Source organism: Festucalex cinctus, chromosome 1 (genome assembly GCF_051991245.1).
Source record: "Festucalex cinctus isolate MCC-2025b chromosome 1, RoL_Fcin_1.0, whole genome shotgun sequence".
NCBI classification, from domain to species: domain Eukaryota; kingdom Metazoa; phylum Chordata; class Actinopteri; order Syngnathiformes; family Syngnathidae; genus Festucalex; species Festucalex cinctus.
The window spans coordinates 68264180-68271258 of record NC_135411.1 but is presented as its reverse complement, the minus strand read 5'-3'; the positions used below and the strand labels follow the sequence as shown (position 1 = coordinate 68271258).

General features: G+C 39.4%; 2 long non-coding RNA genes across 2 annotated transcripts; one reads left to right on the top strand and one right to left on the bottom strand.

The window, feature by feature from the left end:
- Positions 1-268: 268 nt before the first annotated feature.
- Positions 269-1600, top strand: LOC144007971 (uncharacterized). The gene is made up of 3 exons (XR_013280502.1): positions 269-541; positions 982-1212; positions 1476-1600. It is a non-coding gene; the product is annotated as an uncharacterized LOC144007971 (long non-coding RNA).
- Positions 1601-1895: 295 nt separating this feature from the next.
- LOC144008011 (uncharacterized) lies at positions 1896-3182 on the bottom strand. Its single transcript, XR_013280540.1, has 3 exons — positions 2850-3182; positions 2396-2482; positions 1896-2314 (listed from the first exon to the last, which is right to left on the bottom strand). It is a non-coding gene; the product is annotated as an uncharacterized LOC144008011 (long non-coding RNA).
- Between the last annotated feature and the right edge of the window lie 3897 nt (positions 3183-7079).

Genomic DNA, 7079 nt, shown 5'->3' with positions numbered 1-7079 from the left:
GTTGGCAAAGGAAAAAAAAATCCTTCTTAATGCAGCGTTCCCAGTTGGACGAAGCAGCTCGAGCTACAAAAATTTGTAGACATATGTACACATTTGTCCACATATATATATTTACATATGCATGTAAAAAAATTATGTCAGGCTAAACTAAATGGTTGATTAGGCCCCACACATTTTCACCTTACCATACCCGGCCCTCTTTGCAAAAGGTTTGAACACTCCTGGCCTAAACCTAGGTGTATAGGTCGCTTGCACATGTCGTCACTTCCGCCTCGGATTTCTCGTAGTCGCCATGCTGGGTGGCCTCCATTTACGTAGCGATTCGGTCTAACACGTATCTATCACGTTTGTTTTCTGCGTTTAAAATGGTACATTGTTGCTGCATCGTTGGCTGTTCGAACAAAGCCAAGGGGGAAAATGGTCGGTCTTTTTTCCGAATTCCGAAAATAATTAGGAACCAGGGCCTGGAGACAGAGGAGTGCGGACTCCGGAGGGAAGTCGTTACTTTGGGCTCGTGTGTGCAGCGATCACTTTGTGAGCGGTAAGCTTGTTTACCTTTATTTAATGCATGAGGATTAATAACGTTTCGACCGCCCATATATGGGCAAGTTGCTTATGTTTTGGATTCATGAGCAAGCAAGTTCGGTAGTACAAGCTGGCTAGCGGACGTTAGCCGAAAGCTAACATCGAACATTTTCACCCAAGTAGTGCCAGTGCAAAGTGTTTACTGCTGAAATTGGATTGATTAGTCTTGGGCTTTTAATGCCGATAACATGTTTTTTGGTGGCAAAATGTAAACTTGGAAAAAAAAGAGACAGAAGGGGCTGATGCAAGAAAACAGACCCCCGGGGGTGATGCAAGAAAACAGACCCCCGGTAGCCTACACATCATGCTAAAGAACTTATTCACGGCCACCCTACTGCGGTAAAATAACCAGTCTTTCCATATTTTATTTGTTTATATATTTGTTTATTTTAACAGGTCGCCCTGCGCCCGTTTTTCTGTCCAATCATCCCGACTGTGCTCCAACATTAAAGTTGGGTCCCAAGTTACAACATCTATGTCTCAGCCCAGTCGGTGCCAAGATATGAACGGGCACAGGAGAGACAAGCAAAGAAAAGACGACTCGAAGTGGCAGAGATTGTTGCAGTTATGCAGCCAGATGGCTCCAGTAACCTGTACCCTCAAGTACTGCTGACATCATTGACTCTGGTATGCCACTCAGAATTCATTACATGATATATTGTATGCATGAGTGAATGTATGTGTTTGTTTGTGTGTGTACACGCACCTTATATTTTAGACATTTGGAAGTGTTTATAGAAATAAGTATTTGCAATGTTCATACATTAAAAAATGCAACAAAATGTGTACATTTCTTTTACACTGACAAAAAAAACTATACTACTTTACTATATTAAACCTATTACTGGTACCGTATTTTTTTGTGATTTTTTCTTTATTTTTTTCTTTAGGGATCTCATGCCACACCGACTTGATTGCCAATGACATGATGGAAACGAAGGCGAGCATCAAAGCATTGGAGGAGGACAACATGCGACTGTTTGTTTGGCGCTAATAAAGGCAGCGTTTATACAAATTCTATTGTTGGGTTTGTTTACAAAGCTATACATAATACAAATGACAGGATTTGACTCAATGTGCAATATGGTCCCTCTTAAAGTAATGGCATAAATCTCTATTATTTCTAAAAGCACAAAAAATGAAGTGAATAATGATTAGATGTAGTAATTTCAGGGTTAAAAAATTGAACTGTTAATTAATGTAGTTTATTTTAGCACAGGTGCCTACCATCCTGAGATGACGGTATGATGTAATGTTGATGGGGTACGCAATGACTTTCATTATGCTATGTACAGAGGAAAAAGTTGCTCTCTTTTAAATTTGTTTAATGAAAGACAAGTACCAGTACTGTGTTACAGTTTTCCCAATAATCCTTGTTTCACACTTGTCACAAAACCACTGTCCTTTTGGCAGTCTAGATTGGCACACTTCAAGTGATATCATTTGATTTTACAATCTGCTGCAGCACAAAAAACTACTTTATTCCGCATCTTTGAAGTACATGAGCAAGTGGTAGGTGACAGCGGCTGAGCAGGAACACTGGAAGTCCACTGCTGATCTAGTAAATGCTCTCCCGAGCAGTTCAGGTAAGGAGGGGATTTTGGGGAAAAAAAACTCTGGCTTTTCCAACTGGCCAAAACGAGCGATCTGGGTGGACTCGCTCAATCACACTTTGTCCACACCACAAAGTCGCAGAAGTCCGTCCAGTTAAACTCATCTGTGCCTGAATCTGAAAATATTACAAACATTGTAATAAAAATATGAAACATAGAATTAAATAAGAAACTACAAAAAGTAAAGCCATACATACCTGGTAATACTATTGGTGTTGTCGTGACAAGTGATGGGAATTGTTGCCATCTGGCACCAGACAGAAATTGGGTGTTGTGACAGCCTCCTTAACCGTGAGATCATAAGAAAAGCTGTCAGTATGCTCAGTAGTTACCATGAACACGTTTTATTGTACTGGAAACTGAAACTAAAAATACGTCCTCTGAGAGTGGTTAACCTTACCCATTTAGAATAAGTTGATTAAGTAGCATGTAACTAGTGAAAGGGTAGCATTAAATTTAATTAAGCCACGGGGAGGCTGTGCAGTTACTTTTTATTCTTATACGCTCTGCCATATTTGCCTGTTATAAAATTATTAGAAAAACCACATCAGGTAAAGCCAGCTGTGCATGTAAACACAATGATAACAGGAAGCCTGAGAACAAATCAACATTTTTGTGTGCAGAATTACCAACACCATGTGGTTTACTTACGTGCAACAGCAACCGTTTCTTCTGATGCGATGTTAAAGTTTACACTCTGTATCCACCCGCTTACAAAATAATTGTAAGCCTCCGGGGATTTGTTGGCGTGTTATGGAGCATGTTGTCAACACGAGGTAGGGAAAGATGTCCAGAGATGTCACATTTGGCCAGCAAGCTTTCTCCGTCAAAAAAAAAATCACCCTTGGTCAGGACGTAATTAGGATCAATCCCGCCACACAGAGACACCTTCTGCCTGTATCGTTGTTTTTGATCTTCCGGTAAAACGTGAAAATACTGCGAAAATTACATCAGGTTGATAAGCTCTACCGTGTAACTCGCGAGTGTACCTTGTGAACCGGCGGACACCCAATATGGCGCCCGAAGGAAAAACTCCCATGATGCATTACGATGTGCAAGCGACCTATACTCAAACTATGCACGCACATAAAGCCTGGAACAAAATGTGTAATTTAGAGGGTTCTTGTTTTGTTTTTTGTATTCCTTATATTTCATGTCATTATACTTGACACACTATTTTTACTACTCACTGAATCAGTTATAAGAACATTTAATTGATACAATCCAATCACATCCTAGAGAATTGAAAACACATTCAATCATGAGGTTGTTAAGACACATTTACTTCTGTAGCACTTAACCACAAACAAGTTGCGACATCCCCTGATCTAACCCTCCAACCGGGCAAGGAAAAACTTTCAGGGGTCATATTTTAACGAACCCCTCCTACAAAATTTATCCGACTGTCTTCAAACTTGGTGTGTTTCATCTTAAGATGTTTAAGATGCAAAGTAATCGAAAGTTTTTTATTTTGTAACACGCTGTTGCCATAGCAATGCATTGTTTGTCAAGTGCTGCTTTTTTTTTTTTTATACACATGAAAACTCATGGAACTTTGCAAACACATCAGACTTGTCATGAACATGAATTTTCAGAGATTTATTGTGCAATTTGCAATAAATAGCGCCCTCTAGACCTTTTTATGAAGCATTTCCGATTGTATGATTATGCTAGACCTACAAAAAAGTATTATGTAGCCATTTGCCAAACCAAAGAGGAAGTCCGCTATTTTGATTTTATTTTGGGAATTATACATCATTTTTGGCCTTTTTCATTCAACTTTGCACAGACAAGGCATGGAAAAAACTAACATTTTAAATGGTCCTTGTTCCATGTAACAGTTGTCAAGTGCTGCTTTTTTTTTTTTTTTATACACATGAAAACTCATGAAACTTTGCAAACACATCAGACTTGTCATGAACATGAATTTTCAGAGATTTATTGTGCAATTTGCAATAAATAGCGCCCTCTAGACATTTTTATGAAGCATTTCCGATTGTATGATTATGCTAGACCTACAAAAAAGTATTATGTAGCCATTTGCCAAACCAAAGAGGAAGTCCGCTATTTTGATTTTATTTTGGGAATTATACATCATTTTTGGCCTTTTTCATTCAACTTTGCACAGAAAAGGCATGGAAAAAACTAACATTTTAAATGGTCCTTGTTCCATGTAACAGTTGTCAAGTGCTGCTTTTTTTTTTTTTATACACATGAAAACTCATGAAACTTTGCAAACACATCAGACTTGTCATGAACATGAATTTTCAGAGATTTATTGTGCAATTTGCAATAAATAGCGCCCTCTAGACATTTTTATGAAGCATTTCCGATTGTATGATTATGCTAGACCTACAAAAAAGTATTATGTAGCCATTTGCCAAACCAAAGAGGAAGTCCGCTATTTTGATTTTATTTTGGGAATTATACATAATTTTTGGCCTTCTTCATTAAACTTTGCACAGACAAGGCATGGAAAAAACTAACATTTTAAATGGTCCTTGTTCCATGTAACAGTACCCCAACGTGCCAGTACCCCGACGTGCAAGTAACCCAACGTTGTGCTCAATAGCGCCCTCTATGCATTTTTATGGAGCATTTCCAATTGTATGATTCAAGCGATACACAACTAAAGATGACTTGACCTAGATTTGTGAAAACTGGGAGGCATACCTATTAGCTTAAGACCTACAAAAAGTATTCTGTAGCCGTATGCTAAACCTAAAAGGAAGTCCGCCATTTTGAATTTATTTTGGGAATTGCGCACCATATTTTGCGTTTTGATTAAACTTTGCACACACAAGGCTTGTCAAAAACATTTTAGATGGTCCTTGTCCTATTTGACAGTACCCCAACGTGCCAGTACCCCGACGTGCAAGTACCCCAACGTGGCACGCCTTTGCTGTAGCGATGCATTGTTTGCAAAGAATTTTTTTTTTTATATGATTCAGCAAGATGTGTGAATATTGGGAGGCATACCTATCAGCCGAATACCTTGACAAAGCATTCCATAGCAATGTGAACAAACACAAAAAGCATGGCAAAACATTTACAATTTAGACGGTTTCTTATGAAACAGTACCCTAACGTGCCAGTACCCCGACGTGCAAATACCCCAACGTGGCACGGGTTGCGAGGGCCCTTTATAGCTGCTCGCAGCTCTAGTTATTCTTTATTCTTCTTCTTCTTCTTCTTTATTCTCCGCAAACGATCCCGATTTTGGGTACCTAAACATTCACGAAAACTCACCGAACTTTGCACACTCCTCAGGCCCGGCGAAAAATTTGATATTATGAAGTCGTCATAACAACGCGACTCTATAGCGCCCCCTAGCGTAGAAAAATAAAAGCCAAGCCCGGCACGTTTGAGCTGGAGCAACGAAAATTGGCAGGCACGTGTAGCACCCCGAGATGCACAAAAAAGTCTATTGGGACCATGTAGCTAAAATGTACAGGAAATGAGCTATGAATTTTTTAATGTCCAATTTTGGCCTATTTTGGCACATTCACTGTGGTCATGCTTTTTCCCCCTCTGCAAACATTTTTCATCCAATTAACTTCAAACTTGGCATTTATCATCTCAAGGCGTGAGAGAACAACTGGGCAAAAAGTCTTGCCTTTTCGAAATACTATATGATGGGGGCGGGGCATCAAATATTGCCTTTAAAATTTCATTTGTCCAGAAAGAGCAAATGCTTAATAACTCCCATGTTCAAGCTCCAAAAAATCTCAAACTTCTCAGGCAATGTAATAGTCACGGCCTGAAAACATCTATATGATAAAATTCAGTTATACATATAGCGCCACCTAGTGGTAACAATAAATGTCATACTTTACGTTTTTAGCTACTGCGCTGAGCTCGTTGAAGGGATCCAGTTGAAAATTGGTCAGAAAAGCCTTAAGATGTTGATCATGCCCCACACCGAATATTGTAACTTTTCGCCAAAGGGCGTGGCCGCTATGGTGCCGCAAAGTCTAAAGATTTTTCGTGACAATAAAAGCTGCATTAACTTGACCGAGATGATCCTATCTTCTCAAAATTTCACACATTTGATGAGAGTCCAGCCCTAAAGACATATATGAACTTATATTTAATCTTACTGATAGCGCCACCCAGTGGCAATTTTTTTTCTTACGAATTTTCTTCTACGTTTTTCTCCAAACACGTTAACTGGACCTACCTCATATTTGCTCAGATGAGGGATCCGGCCTTCATGATGTCACAACATGAAGTTTGTGAGTTTTCGCGAATCGCTGTGGGCGTGGCTAAGCACTGTTCGCCAAGAAAACAACGCCAGTTTTGAGGGTCTAAACATGCGCAGAAACTCATGAAACTTGGCACACACATCTGGCCTGGTAAAATGAACAATATTTTATTGTTGATTGTGCTATTTTTACAAAAATAACTCAATAGCGCCCCCTAGGAATTTTTAATGAAGCAGCCCCGGTTGTACGTTTAAGCAAGATCTACGAAAATTTTTAGGTGTATGAGGGAGCCCAAGACCTACAAAAAAGTCTCTTGGACCCATATGCTAAAATGAACAGGAAGTGAGCTACGAATTTTTGAATGTCCCATTTTTGACGATTTTTGCACATTCACAGGGGGCAGACTTTTGCCCACTTCTCCTACACGTTTCATCTGACTGAGTTAAGACTTGACCTGGACCATGTCAAGACCTGAGCCAACGACAGGGGGAAAAATCTTGACTTTTCGAAATACTATATGATGAAGGCGGGGCATCAAAATTTGTGTTTCGCACTGAAAAAGGATATGCTTAATAACTCCCCGGTACATGCTCCAAAAAATCCCAAACTTGACATGTATGTTTATCGTCAAGGCCTGAAGCTATCTCTATGACAACATTCAGTTATATATGCAGCG